This window comes from Pleuronectes platessa, chromosome 13 (genome assembly GCF_947347685.1).
Source record: "Pleuronectes platessa chromosome 13, fPlePla1.1, whole genome shotgun sequence".
Taxonomy (NCBI): domain Eukaryota; kingdom Metazoa; phylum Chordata; class Actinopteri; order Pleuronectiformes; family Pleuronectidae; genus Pleuronectes; species Pleuronectes platessa.
In genome coordinates, this window is record NC_070638.1 from 24,324,458 (window position 1) to 24,340,553 (window position 16,096).

General features: G+C 39.9%; 1 long non-coding RNA gene across 1 annotated transcript; it reads left to right on the top strand.

Moving 5' to 3' along the window:
* Nucleotides 1-11,063: 11,063 nt before the first annotated feature.
* LOC128455087 (uncharacterized) lies at nucleotides 11,064-11,584 on the top strand. Its single transcript, XR_008341677.1, has 2 exons — nucleotides 11,064-11,193; nucleotides 11,279-11,584. It is a non-coding gene; the product is annotated as an uncharacterized LOC128455087 (long non-coding RNA).
* The last annotated feature ends 4,512 nt before the right edge of the window (nucleotides 11,585-16,096 follow it).

Consider the following 16,096-nt stretch of genomic DNA (forward strand, 5'->3'; position numbering starts at 1 on the left):
GATTTTGCCATTAACAGCCTTATTTCAGCATTTAACTCATTAATAAACTTTCAGCGCATCCAATTGGTTTTACTGAAAATGTGAATAAACCCACTCACTGTTTCAATCAGACTCTTGATCTTGTTTTGACATAGGGCACAGACATTGAAAATGTAATATTTCCCTAGAACCCTATTCTGTTTGACCATTTTTTTTGTTTTTTATATATTTATTATAATTCTCAAAGACTTTTTCAAACTGACATCACGGAAGCTGGAGAGGAAGTGGATTTCCACCAGCCAAATCAAAGTGCAAAAAAAGAGTCCTGATCAGAGGGTTGGCTCTGTGAGTCAGCATATTGATGCCCCTCAAACTCTGACTTTTAACACCGATGAAAACCCTCCTCACTCTCCAACCAAACTCTACTGTCCTCCTTCTCTCCCCCATTTAATAACAAATCATCAAGATGGTGGTGTCTAGACGGGTCAGGACAGGTGTAGCACCCCCGTGTGACAGGGGTGATGACAAGAGAATAAGGGCAGTGAAAGGGGATGAAAGAGGGGTGTTCTTTCCACCTCGGACCAGGCTGGAAAAGCTAAAGGGAGGGTTTGGTGAGAAGCATTAGGTCTGTAGAGGAGATGGGAAAAACAGGAGGCCTTAACAGAAGCCAAGTGCAGGGTAAACAGCTCATCTTCTCAGCTCCTGCACTGCTGCTGCTACTTCTTTTAGCCTATTCATTCCCTCTCTACCCTCCAGTGATCAAAGGACAAAATCGTCCTTCTTTGGTCAAAGGTGGCAGGGTGGGGTGAGGGGAGGGGGGGGGGGGGGGGGGGTTGAAAGGGAGGGGGGGAGGCCAGAGCACTATGAGAAAGATGGGAGGGTTTTAGAGCATCTTGCAGATGAACTGGGTTTTGTGACAATGTGGATATATTATTCCCTGACCCCTTTTGTCTCTATAGTTGGGTTCCCTTCCGGGCCAAGCCTACTGATTTTTACACACACACACACACAAACACACACACGCACGTCTCTCTATAGTTGTGAGGACACTCATTGACATAATGCATTCCCTAGCCCCTTACCCCAACCTTAACCATCACAACTAAAAGCCTAAATTACCATAACCCTAACCTTAACCTAATTATAACCCTAAAACCAAGTCTTAACCCTCAAACAGGCCATTGAATTTTTGAGGACCAGCCCAAATGTCAAAATGTCTTCACAAATTAACTTTCCGCCATTTGTCATCCAGCAAATCATTACATTCTCCACTATTCTGTTTCCTCCACAAACAGCCTCTGCATAGTATGAATAAATGAAACCAATCACAAATTGCACTATCTTTAGGGTCAACCCCATCCCTTTGGCTTCTGAATCATTCAGCAGAGGATCCCTTAAGCTTGACAACATTGTTGTGCTGAGCAGGAAGGAAGTAAGTTGGCCAGTCAACAGATTGTTACAGCATGAGGCCAAAGGTTGAAGGGCAAACACCAAGGGGTGTAGGTCATGCCAGTCAATAACGATGGGGTTCTGCTATCAATCAAAATTTGCTTGTGATGACTTTTACACGAGTGGTAACATTTTAACCAATGAATGAATGAAATTAGTGTTTACTTTACAAAAAATGCCCCCCCACAAATGCCAATCAAAATGTCCACAGGATGAACTACAAATATGTATATTTATATATTATAAGTCTATTTGAGTATTTGGAGTATTCCAAACGTTAACCAAGATAATGAATAAATTATCACATTGGAGAAGCTATACAGTGAGCAGGACAGTTTTGCACTTAAAGTTACTTGTGCAGCTAAGACCATATCAGAGAGAGTATAGTGCAACAGACATCAGCGAGTATAGTGTAACACTCAATTTGACTCTTGATTTATGCTCATTAGAGCATAAAGGTCAAAAACTGAAAAAAAGTTGCTTCTTTTGTTATTATAGTTATGTTGTGATTAAGCAGTGCAGAGTTGTTTGAAGTAAACGGAATATACTGAAAAATGACAGAATTAAATAATCGAAGATGTATAATTTTTAAACTTGTCTTGTTAAGCAGTGTTCAATTTGCAACATTCTAACAGTAAAGAAATTGACAGAGTGCTTGTTTATGTTTTTTGAAGCTCAGAATCTCTGATTGTGAAGGCTCTTCATTTAATTTTACTGTTTTCTTTGTGAAAATACAGAAGAATTATTACAAAAAAAGCAAACATATTAATGCACACAAGAAACTGACATCTTGAAAGGATTTATAATTTGTATTAATTAATTATTGTATATAGATCCGGATTTACATGTTGCAGTTGGCGAGTTTAGGCATATAACAATTTTTATTTGAAAAATTAAAATCATATGATCAAACAATTATCGAAACAGTGTGACATAGCACACCAGGTGTTCTCATCATATATACATATGGATTTGAGAAAAATAGGTTTGAAAATTAAACCAAGACCTAAATCTCATCCAACCCGTTAGAAAAAAAAAGGACACCCTTAATCCCCCCAATAATACAACATTGGTCCATCTCAGCCCTTGGGCTTGGGTCTCAGTCATTATCATGCCATGCTACAAATGGTTTGGAATTAAACCCCTTCCTTGCCAGTCGGAGTCTTGTGAAAGGGAGCTGTCAGTCACAGCGTTGTTTGAAGAATGGGGTGGGGGATGATGGTGGCGGTGGTGGGGGGTACAACCGGTTACGCCAGAGAATAGGCTTCTCAGGGATGCTATCCTCCATTCAATTCCCATCGGACAGGGGGCCATTATTGCACCACTGTGGCCTTTCAATTTCATTGTTCCCATAATATGGGCCAATGAAAACTGATAAATTATTAATAATGATAGTAATAATAACCACAATATTGCTACAAAAATGCACAGTTAAGTTTTGAATAATAATGGCCTCAGTAAAGGTTTGACTTTGTTATTACAAGAAAAATATTGACAGTTTAAAATTAGCTGGTAACCACATTGATCAATATGGAAGAACGACAGCACAGCACCATTAGTCATAATTAGACATTAAAATGTGTTGATGACTGATCATCACATCTTCTGGGTTCAAACGAATCACATTCCTCTGAGGACAGTTAAAGGTAGAGGGGTTGCAACAATTTTCCAATCTGATTCATTAATGAACACCCAACTTAAAGGTATCGGCCTCGCACACCCAAACTAGGAATCACAAAACACAATCCAACTAGTCATTCAATAGCATCCACCTGTGCATTACTCAGAATTTTTAGTTGGTCCTTACAACAAATAAAGTCACTATAGAGGGTGAGGTCAACATTCAAAGAAATGTTGCTAATGACAGCCTTAGTTCAGCCTTTAATTTACTAATAAACTAAATAGGTTGTATTCAACATGTAAATAAACCCAATAACTATTTTAATCTACACTTCACTCGAGACATTGGGTATAGAATTAAAAAATGTAATAATATGTCCTCAAAACGCCATTTTGACGGACTATTATTTAGTTATATTTTAATTTATACTACAATTTACAATTATTAACTACAATAAATAAGAACAAAAACTATGCTATAGTCTGTAGCTATCAGAAAATACTGTAACAAAATTTAAGAAAATAATTCCTTTGATATTTCCTCCTTTGCAATGTACCAGTACAATACAGGACAGCAATCACAATTTCTGTACCATGCAAGTTGATGATATTGATATTAGTGAAGCAGCCTCATTACAAAAAAACACTTGAAAAAGTTGCCCCTCTGAAAAAGACGGTAGTGAACCAGAGGAGGACAGCCCAAGGGTATAATTGACAAGGGCATTCTTTAAAACAGACATAGGAAAAGGAAGTGGCGTTCAACCAATCTTGATGATTTTTGCCTAGCCAGAACCTCCTATCATTCATCATTAATTGAAAGAAATAAGCACAACCCAGGTTCCTCTTCAGAACTGTAGCCAGGCTGACAGAGAGTTATTGCTCCATTAGACCATCTATTCCTTTAACTATTAGCAATAATAATTGCATGAGCTTTTTTACTAATAAAACTGTAAAAAAAAGTATTATCTCCTTTCCACAATTGGCAAAGATACACTGTCCAGAATAGAATTATTAAAATCAACTGTAGCATCAGATTTATATTTAGACCAGTCTTTTTCTTAAGCTATGTCCAAGCTGTCATCATTGGTCTATTTGTCCAAACCATCAACTTTTCTATAAGATCATCTGCCAACTAAACGGTTTATGGAAGTTTTACCTTTAACACACAGTTCTGCAGTATTTCAAGTCAATGTATCTCTCATAACAGGCTACACGCCACAGGCTTAGTTTGCAATAATTAAACGTCTGCTTAAAAAGCCTGCTCTTGACCCAGATTGCAAAGACTAATATCAAAATTCTCATTAATTTCAAAAAATTCTTTAAAGAGCTGTTTGCTAACCAACGATACAATGATGCAGTTATATTTGACAAGGACATGTCATTCTATACACAAGACAAGTTTCTAGGACAGCCTTCCTCTATCTGCAAAATATTATGAAAATAAGAAAAGTCCTTCTAAAGGATTCAGAGAAAAACTAGTGCATGTATTTGTTATGCCTCTTTGCTGACGACAACTAGTGCCCACAGGCATATGGTTATTCCCTTGGACTCAAGCATGAACTTCGTGTTTAGAGGTCAAGTTCTCAGCAACCTCTCAAAGGAAATTTCTTTGCCTTGTGAATGCAATATCACTAGAACACCTTGAGGGAACCCTTTCACATTTGGGATACATATTCACTTGGACTCAAGGAGTAACTGATTGGAATTTGGTAACCAAAGGTCAAGGTTATTGGGCCTCACAAAGTATATTTATATTTTTGCTTGATTGTGATATTTTAAGATCAGCTTGAGAGAATGTTTTCAAAATTGTTACAAGCATTCACTTGGACTCAAATATGAACTGTATACATTTTGGTGGCTGGATGTCAAAAGGTCAAGTTCACATGACCTCATGTTGTTGTCATATTCAAAAACCTTATCCAGACAAATTTTATATTAAATGGGGCTGGACTGGTGTGGATGTTCTGTTAACAAAAAATTGTGATAGCCGTGGTAAAATGTATTCTTTATTATTTCTCCTCCTGCCTCTGCATAGCTCCTCACCTGAATGCTTCAGATTTCTGTGTTAGATTTCTGAGCGGAGAATCTCCTGCTGTGTTGTTCATGTATGAAAATCTGGACCCAATTCTGCAGGTAAATTATTATGATTAACTAATCTCTCATCCCTGTACATCCACCTCTTCGACCTGAAGCAGTGTGTAAATCGACCAAAGGGCCAGCCATCATTAACACTCTTATTTTTCTCTGAAAAACTCTGCATCAAGACCTGTTTTCTACAATATCTCTCTCCCTCATTTTTTTCCATCCCTCCCCAACCAATTAATGGATACTACCAACTCATCTTAGACTCAGAAAATAAATAAATGTATTACTCAAATGCTGAAGATAGATAATATAAGATAGATTTATTGATCCCAAACACATGCGCAATCACACAACATGCAGATTAGGGAAATTTGTCTTCTGCTTTTGTCCCATCTGTTGAACATCACAGGACACACAGAGCAGTGGGCAGCCATGCACAGCGCCCGGGGAGCAGATGTTGGGGGAGTATGGTGCCTTGCTCAGGGGCACTTAGACAGTAGGGATAGGGAGAGTGCTCTTTGGACCTTGGAACAGATCCAGGTGTTGTCCTGGCAGGTATGTTGTATTGTCACCGCGAGGAGTCGAACCAGCGACCTTCCAGTCCGATGTCCATAACTATGTGCCCATAGTCCAATTATTCTGCCACTAGTCCACCGCCTACCATCCCTTTAAGAATTCATCAGAGAGAAAATAAAACCCCTCTAGATATTTCATGTCACCTCACTCAGTCACATTCTGGGCCATGATATTATGTCTCACTGTCAGCCTGCCATTGTGCATCCTTAATTCTCATTGCATGATTTCCCACTGGTCACAATGAGAACAGCTTGCCACTCCAACTAAGTTCAATGTCTTTAGAGTCCTTAAATGTGTCATTGTTGCAGCAGGCAGGTTTAACTTTTGTGCCAGAAAGCAGCCCCGTGGCCCCAGGAAGACCTACTGTGAGGAGGCCAAAGAGCACAGACTTAAAACCTGCAAATCCTCACTACTGATGGAATCTAAGCTGTGACATCCATCCCTCTCCAATTCACACAAGGTCAAAATCTGATGAAAAGGTAGGAGATTGGAGGGAATTGTATCAAGGTTTGGCTTTTTCTTTGCTCAGAAATTTGACCTACTTGACAGTGGAACAGGTGGAGGTTAATGTCAGAAAATCCTGTGCAGGAGCCAGACAAATTGGGTGGGACAACAAACCATTTTCTTGTTAGAGAAGGAGTTGACATTTCAAAGATCACATCCTGTTTGAGGAAATCTTTGGAAGTTTCAACTGCAAAGTTCTGCAGAATGCAGTTGGAAATAAGTGTAGCGTGAACAGGGGATGAAAATGTTTTGCAGCAACGCCACCTTGGGGAGTTTAACCCCCAGGAAATTATTATTCCATAAACTAACCACCCATGACACTGCACACCAAAAAAAAGGGATTGTGAGGAAAACACCACCACCAGGGATTGGGTTAGGCTCACAGCACCTGTCGGAAAAAGGAGAAAAGAGATTCAAAACTGGCCAGAGTGCCAGACATAAATTGTGCTGAAAAAAAAATCTATATTTAAAATGAAATAGCAAAAGAAACCAAATCCAGGAAAATGCAATATAACCGAAGTAAATATCAAAACAAAATATAAAAGATAATTTCAATTTACACAAGCCAATGAAAAAAATAAATGGAAGGCAAATTAATACAGCTAACTATCTAAAAACACTGCATGTCCTTTGAGGGTTGTCAGAGAGAGCTAAAACGGTAGAGGAATCCAGGGAGTGGTGTCCAATGACGGTCCAAACTATAAACCAGGGCCTCACCTTGGGTGTGTTTATGAACTTCTTCCAACTTGGTCTGAGGTGGACGGCTGGGGTTGTTCCTCTGGTTGAACCCTCAGTGAGTGTGGAGCTCATACCAGGCTGATCGGTAGCTGCATCCACGAACACAATCCACTATCAGAAACTCTGATTTACGATTCACCATCATGATCTATGGTCTACGATCACAATCTATGACCCATCATCACAATCCACAATGTGGACACGGCAGCGATCCTGGATCTGTAAATGATAAATCACAAGAACTCCAGGGAAGAAGTCGAGTCAGTAATATGTATTTGTGGCCAGGGGCGTAGCACAAAATTCTGGGCCCTAAACATTCGATTCATGATGTCCCTCATGCGTATTAAAACACTTTTAGTGTAAGAGTTATCTGTACAAATTAATCTTCAGTGTTTGTTAGGGTAGTCACTAATGAACAGTACATACCCAATTTAGCGTAATTAATGAGCATCTGATGTGCTTATTTCTGCACAATATGAAATCTCCCTAAACCTGATCACAACAAAACTCTCACAAAGGTTTTAATTTTTATTAAAAGTTAGTGTAAAAAATCTCTCTCTCTCTCTCTCTCTCTCTCTCTCTCTCTCTCTCTCTCTCTCTCTCTCTCTCTCTCTCTCTCTCTCTCTCTCTCTCTCTCTCTCGACATTTATGGCCTCTGTGTAAAGATTTTAGCTGTAGCTCAGCTGTAAAACCGTGCGGATCATCACCCAGTGTGAGTGTAAGCTATTTGTATCATAGTTACCTTATAGTGAAAGGTTAGTCAGTGAATTGGTGGTTCCTGTCATCATAAGTAGTGTATATGGGACTTTTATTGTGAATGGTCACCAACAGAAGTGGTTGATCTTTTTGAGCGAGACCTGACTAGATGTGTAAAAATAAACAGACATGTCATCTTGTGCAAGTCCAAATCGTTCAGTACTTATTTTAAATGAGTTCTTTGGGGAATTAAAACCTCTACAAGAGCATCAGACAAATGTGAATCTGCGACACACAAACGGTGTGTCCCAGTGTAATAAACTGTGTTAATGATGGATGGACTCACCTTTCTGTGGAAAGAAATCTGTCAAGAGTTGATTTCCCTGTTTGCTTTCTTTGTCTTTCCTTTTGTAGTTCAGACTTTACATTTGCTTTCCTGACATATTGAACAGCCTTTCTCCAGTAGTCGGTCACTGACTTTGATAATGTTTACAAAAGAAGCGTGCACCAAGGACTACACCATTTGTTTGTAAGGGTGTCCTCAGGAAGCCATCACTATTTTTGGATACAAATTTCTGTCAATCAATCGATTAATTCTGCCAGTGTCAGCCATTTTTATTAAATTCTTTAAAATGTAATAACATTAATTTATTTTTATCATTTGGGCTTTTTAAGGGCCCACCTCCCCTTTGATGCCCTGGGAAGTCATATTGACTTTTCCCTCCATTACAATGCCTGTTGCAGTGGACAATGCCACCGGGGTCTGTCACATACAGCCAGACACAAACATGCATCAGCATCTTTTATTCTTTAGAACATCATAAACTCAACACAACTTAAAGTGGCCAGTCTACATCCAGGACATGGTTAAACCTTACACCCCAGCCCGTCCACTCTGCATCTGCCAATTGGCTTGTTGCTCCCTTACTGCGAGCTAACGATTCAACAAAATCTTGTCTCTTTGCTGTCCTGGCTCCAAAATGGTGGAACGAGCTCTCCCTTGACATCCGGACCGCAGAAAGTTTTATAAATCTTCCGTCGCTGACTAAAAACACGTCTCTACACCTTGGCTAAGAAGACTCTGGTGATAAAATTAAAGAAAAAAAATGAAGTTAGGTTTCACTTATATGGCACTTACATGTAACACTTGTAGTTTTGCTTTTTTGAAGCAATTTGTACTTACTTGATTCTTGCTGTTCTGGGTTTGTACCCACATGGTTGAATCACTTATTGTAAGTCGCTTTGGATAAAAGCGTCAGCTAAATGAAATGTAATGTAGCAATTTACAGATTTACTACAATTTGTCAGTCTTCCGTTCGGGTTTATTGGAGCCCCGCCCACCTTTCAACACATCATGGACAGGTTGCCACTTCTTCTTGTTTCATATGCCGTAGAAACGCACGTCTTCCTTGATGGTGCGCAGGCGTAGTACCAGCCTCTTGGCACTGGAATCAGGAAATTATGAGGAGCCACTCCCAGTTTAGCCACTCCTCTGATAGTTGCTGGGCAGGTCTTGACTCGGCTGACACCTGGTGGGTCGGTGTTGTTGTTCATTGGAGTAAGGAATATTGTGTTCCTGCTTTATTGGATGTATGTTCTGTTCACCTCACCTTTTTGTACTGGTTTTATGGACCAGAAACTTTTGCCTAAAAACAGAACCAGGGAGGAAAGCCAAAACTTTATCACGAACTTGGAATATTCTCTCTGTACTTTCTAAATCACCAGTTGAGGGGAGTTACCAGTTTCACATTAATACACCATCATTAAGTTGGGTTGGTCTATTGCCCAAAGAGACGCGCTATCAACTTCAAAGGACAGACTAGCTTCAGCAGTTAGTTATCCGTCACACGTTTTTTTCGTTTCTCCTGAAGTTGGTTATTCTTCAGAATAATTTGCAGGACACATAAATGAGTCAGACAAATCGTTCGCAGGTTAGGGTTAGGGTTATCCAGCGCCAAAGCCCTTATACAGAGGTGCATAAGCATTCTGTCTCCATATTAATAGTGTTAAAGAGCACTCAGGGATGGTTTATGTTACAGTATATGAGGTTAAAAAATAAGATTACCCAGCAGTTGGAATAGCTGTCAGTTAATGTTTAATTTCTGGACATGCTACTTTGTGTTTCTCAATCCCATCCAGGGGTGGACTGGCCATCTGGCATACCGGGCATCGTCCCGGTGGGCCGTTGACCCAATGTGGGCCGGTCTGGTCCGCTCAGTTTTTTTTTTTTTTTTTTTTTTTCTCTACTTCCTCTCTAAATTCCCTCCAATTGGGTCGGCCAATTGGCTACAGAGGGCTAGCAGTGTGTTGCCAGCATCGACACATATTATTGGTCTATTGTTTGTCATTGTCAATCAATCATGGGCTGACAGGCTCAGAGAGCCCTGACAGTGCTGTCAATCACAACACAAACCAGGGTGGGGCGGGACCTCATAGCATTGGCGGGGGGAGTCGCGGGACGGGCTGCTGCTGAGACAGAAACTTAAAATGGATAATAAGAGTAAAAAACGCCCGGGTGGCGCTGACAAGCATCGGGAAAAAAAGCTGAAGTCTCTGGAGGTGGAGGCTGCTAAATGTGCCAAACTGACGGACCTGTTTGGAGCCGGGTTCACCAGCCCAGCAGCAGCAGGTGCGCCGGGAGACGAGCGAGGAGGACTCGACAATGATGAGCGAGTGGAGGCAGACATGGTAAGTAACGTTGGCCTGGGGCTGGCTAGGCTACATTTTTTAGACATGTCCAAAACAAAGTAGAAAACGTTTTTGATTTTGTTTTAATATGCCGAATTGTGATATTATGGGTTATTATTGTTCAGATGATTTAGCTAAGCTAGCTAAGAGCTGCTAACGTCGTTTACTGTTGCCATAGCTGAGCTGTAAATAGAGATGCAGAATCAAGCTATATTGAAAACAGAATACAAGTAAACCTATAGGGAATAATTCGTTTAATTTGAAATATCTGCCATTGAATTTATTGTAATCTTTCAATTCATTTATGTTCACTGAGGTGATAACTATTTAATAGGTATAATTTGTGTGTAAATGTTCCACTGATAAGGTGAGAAATATTTAATATTATTGTTATTATCACACAAGTTTTATTGTGCTTATGTGTTGATCCTTAATGGTGTGATCATGTACACTAAATGATCAATTATTCTCCATTACAGGTTGTTGTGATTTATTTGAGGAGTCGTTCTCCCTCTGTTTTATATGTGGACATTTGGGACAACTGTTAGAATTTGGTAAGTTTATCATGTATTTTTTAATGTATAAATTCATACTTCATAATTATAATAATTTTCAAAAGGTTTTAAAAGAAACACACATCCAAAAAGTTATCAACTCTAGGTGCAGGACAGAGGAAAACATTTTCTTTATTTTTCAGACATTATAATGTATCCATGTCCTTCTCAGGTTGACCACTTGACATGTGAGATCCTGAGGAGTTGTTCAACCTCTGTCCATGTTCGAGGACTTGCTCTCTGTCTGCCTCCACTCTCTGCCTTCACTGTACCAAAGTTTGTCTGTTGAGTCTCCTCTAGTCTGGTGAGTTTACATTTTTTATGTTTTATGAAATCATACTTAATTTGTGATGATTAGAGACATTATAATGTATCCATGTCCTTCTCAGGTTGACCACTTGACATGTGAGAGCCTGAGGAGTTGTTTTCCAGACACAGGTAGAGCTGGCAGGGGCGTCACCCTGGGCCTGCCCTTTTGGGCTGGGCTTCAGCTGCAGATCTAAAGGCTGCTTCCAGGGGCATGGGGCCCTCAGCCTTTGTTTTTCTTTGCTTCTGCACCTTACAACATACATCACACCTTATTTTCACACATCCAAACACTGTTAACACCACTGACGCGTAACATATTTTACACATCCCACTACGTAGTTAGAGCTATCTTGATTTGGAGTTAAATAAATTTACTTTTGGCTTGAGAGGTTTGTGTGTGGCCTCCCTTCTTGTTGCCATCTTTGAGCTAGGTGGTAACAGTAGTATGCATGAGAGAAGACGCCGCGAGATTTGTGGACTTCTATGTGGTGTCCGCTGATAATGTAGTGGGCTGGTCTGGACAGACAATGCCAGGGCTGAATTTTTGTCCCAGTCCACCCCTGATCCCATCCATCCATTTTCAAATTCTAGGTGCATAGTGCAATACCACAGAGAGCAAATTGTTAGAATTCAATTCAATTTTATTGTATATATATCGCTGAATCATAATATACATTATCTCAAAGCATTTTACATGGAAGATCAACACCTTTAAAATGATAGAGAATCCCAACAGTTCCTACAATAGCCAACCACTTTATCGGCTGAGGAGAGAAAACACTGTGGAGAGAAAAAACTTGCAAACACATGTCCAAAAGACATCAACTTTTCGTCTTTGTCTAATGTTCAAAAGACGTCCACTGAGGAGCCGGTAAACAAAGTTTTGCAGCGTCTCTTTTGAACGTCCTTTTGATATGATTTGCACAACATCCGAATTAGGGCATACAGACCAGAAGAGCTTACTTATTAACAAACATATCTTCCCATTATTAACAAAAGCTGACTGACTATGCAAATGTAAAAACCAGATAACAGGCCAGTGGATGGCAATATGGATCAATTTAGTTGCAATTCACCATTAAAAAAAGAAGTAGTAGTCGAGCCAATGTTCACACACACACAAACACTTTCAGTGTCAACACATTTGATTTCAACCATGCAATCAAGCTATGTACCAAAATTATGTATCAAGCAACATAAAAAAACAGATACTTCTTGTAACTTAAATTTCCCCACTTTATAACTACAGAGCAACTCAAATTATCTGTAATTTACGCAGTGTTAAGTTTAATTTGATGTCAGAGCTTACGGACACCGGATGACACCACAGGAGCAGTATGAAAGCATTTTTTTCTATTGTTTTGTTACATTTGAAGAAGTAGTCACCATCTACTATTATTGAATTGGATTTGGCTGCAAGGGTGTTTCTTGGATTCACCCACCCCTCCATCTGCATCATGCTGAGTAGATGATGAGGGAATTTTCTGTTTTGGGTGATGTTTCCGTTGAACTTCAAATATCACATGCCACAAACTCTAGACATGTTTGTCTGTTAACAATTACAAATACACACATTACACATCAGCCAAGAGACAAGAAAAAAGCAATATGTTTCACCAACAGTGGCAGAAAAAAGATCACACTTTAACTGCATTCTAGTACATAGACAATTAGGCTGGCTGCCCATGACATTGTCTTTCTGATAGCCCTGAACACAAAACCGGCTGATGTAAGAGTGGAGGAGTTGAAAGGGGGAGAAGCTTTCAGGAAGGGATTCAGATAGTTTGAGGAGACAATTAAAGGGCTGGGACACTGCGTGCCAAATAAAAATGTCACGAGGGAGTGTGGATTCATTGAGAGGGACATATATACATCTATTAGAGTTTTGCTGTGTTTTTTCTACAGCAAAAAGGCATTCATTTTCCTGGTGAATGTTGCCTTTCCAGTTACATGTCCATTTCATGTCTATTTTAAAGCCAATGTGACAGGTAGCTCCTCTGATGGGCAGGGTTCCAAAGGAACCAATTGGAGGTGTCATGTGGAATCACTTCATTACACTGGATGAATGAATTAATCTTGACACTTTGTAGCAGGGCTGGAATTTAGGTTTAAAGAGATTGCCTGTAAGGTTTGATCTGGTGCCATTTTTTAACCAGACATCCTCAAAGGTCTCTACCATAAACTGGTAAAGGTTCTCTTTGAGTAATCTATGTGCATGTTTTGATGCACATGAGGCAGGTCTATTTAAGTTGGATTCAAAGACCATGTGCACATCATCTCTATGTGTGTGAGTGCCATATTGTTTACCTATAAATGTGCATATTACTATGTTGATAAGATGTGCCTACAATGATCCTGACCCTACCCCATTTAAGGTCGTGCACTCAGATGGATTTGCATTTGCCAATTAACGTGGGTTTGAAAAAGAAAATCAGTGAATCTAAAACCAAACAGTAGTCAGTTGGCAAAAACACGAGATGGCAACAGAACGTGTGCCGATACTGAATGATACTACCGCATGGTAAGACTGTAAAATCTGGAGACCAGGGTTCTTATACGGTAGCAGGTGATTAGGTGTGATCTGCTGCAGGTGTTCCACCTCAAGAGAAACACCATGCCGATGCCCATGCCTGCCAAACCAACATCCATGAATGCACCTCGCAGGAAGATATCAGAGGAAATTAAGGCTAAAACACGGTTTAAATGACCTTGTTTCGAGTCAAATAGGATTGCCGGGGCTTGCGGACAATTGGATCAAATCATACGAGCATTCTGGAGGCATATAATGTTATTCTGTTGTTCTATTACTTTTGGTGTTCCGCTATCACATTGCCTTCGTCAACTAAATGTTTTTTCAAACCTTCCATGGCAGAAGTATATGTATACTGGTATCTGGTATTGTTTGAAACAGTCTCTGTCCCTCTGTGCCAACAATGGAGAACAATGGCGCGTTTTCTTTCTTCAGGCAAGCTATCCCTTGGAGCAACTATAACTAGCATGCGGTTAATGAACATTTTCAACCAGGTGGGGAAGAAGATAACTGGTTCACCCAGACAAGGCAGGAGCGGTGCAGGCAAAAGTACAGAAATGGCCATCCTCATCGCCAAAAATATGGTGTATTGCACTTGTAGAAAAACGTCTGCCTACCTTGAATGTGTTCCCTAACCTTAACCCTATGAATGTTGGTGCAATCTTTATACATGGCGAACATGGGGGACCGTGTAGCGATTTAGTAACACAGTGTGTCCAGTGAAAATATGAAAATATACTATATATACTTATAATAATACTTCAAATAAAAGTGAATTATTTTCATTTCACTTACCTGTATGCCTGCTGTTAGTTTCTAAAATTTGTACTGGCCCTTTAGGAAGAAAGCACTGTTCCGCTAAGAGAGACACACAGGAACACTCTGTATGTGTCAAATAGGGATGAGCGAGTACACCATTGTCTGTATCTGTTCAACCAGCTAAATTATCTGTACCCGTAACCGTACTCGAAAGTGGGCGAAATTTAAACCTGAAGTGGGTGGGGCATAACTGAAAGTTGGTATTTTAAGCCTGACATGGATATGGGTTGATCAGAAGTTACTCTATTAATTGTTTTATTTAAAAAACAGCCTTAGAATTTAGCTTCAGATTCTTGGCCCGGATATCAGCCTATCTACACAGGAAAGCACATCGTTTTGCTAATTCCTCTTCAGACAAGAGCCAATGGGCTTTTTCCGTTATCTGGGTGAACTTAACATACCAATCGTAATCAGACGAGTGGTCACACAAAGCTGATTATCAACTCGGTAAGTCAAACTCAAAAATTCTGAGCATGTGTACATGAAAAGGCGCAGTGTTTACTGCATTTAACCAATCACCAACATGGAAACTGTTATATAAATAAGGAGTCCAAACACATTTTCCAGACTAAAAGTAACACTTTAACAGGTGCTAAATGCAGAAAGGACACTGGTAAAATATCTCTGAATGTGTGAATTTTGAATTAGCAGCTCCAAATGACATTTTGAAAAAAAAAAAAATAAGTACGTGGCTACGACTTAATAACGTGTGGGAATGAATGAACTCAGGGCCACGAGATATGATTCTGTTATTTGAATGTGGAACTGAAGTGAAGAAGCCTCTTGGATGAGAGATGAAATGTTTCACCTCATCACATGATGTAGCCTCTGTAATGTAAATCTGTGAACAATCTATCCCCCATTCCAAATAAATATTTAATTTCACAAGATAAAGCTATTTAAAAAGGATCAAAATATAAAACTAAAGAAACAGAGCGATGCAGGAAGTCAATCAATCAATATAATTTTATTTGTATAGCCCATATACACAAATCACAATTTGTCTCATATGACTCACTCTGTTCTTAACCCTCAACAAGAGTAAGGAAAAACAACAACAACAAAATCTTTCAACAGCGTTAAAAGAACGTAGAAACCTCAGAGAGGTGATATTTGGTTCATCCCAAGCTTTGTGACTGGGATTTTGGTCCCTGTCTTGGCGTAGTGGAGTGTCAGGGACATTGCGTGACTGATTGAGTGTGGTCTGAGACTAAAAAACCGTGGGCAGTGACAGCTGACTAGAATGATTTCGGGAATGGGATTCAACATAGTCACTTCTTCATGTGTCTCTAGAATCACAGGGAATCGCTGCAATGTCCATGGCCCTGGACTCTGCATCAGATTCCAGTTTCGCTGCCACTGATTCCAGTATCTCTGCCTCAGCTAAGGCAGCTGGAACCTCTTTATCTTGTTTCAATGTTGTAAGAGCAGTTTCCATGCATGCCTCCTCTACGCTCAACTAGGCTTTTTCAACCATGATCTTAGTCTTTGAAGTGGGCATGCACTGCTTCGGCTCTGGCACGTTCTTTAGCTGCTGTTGGGCCAGCTG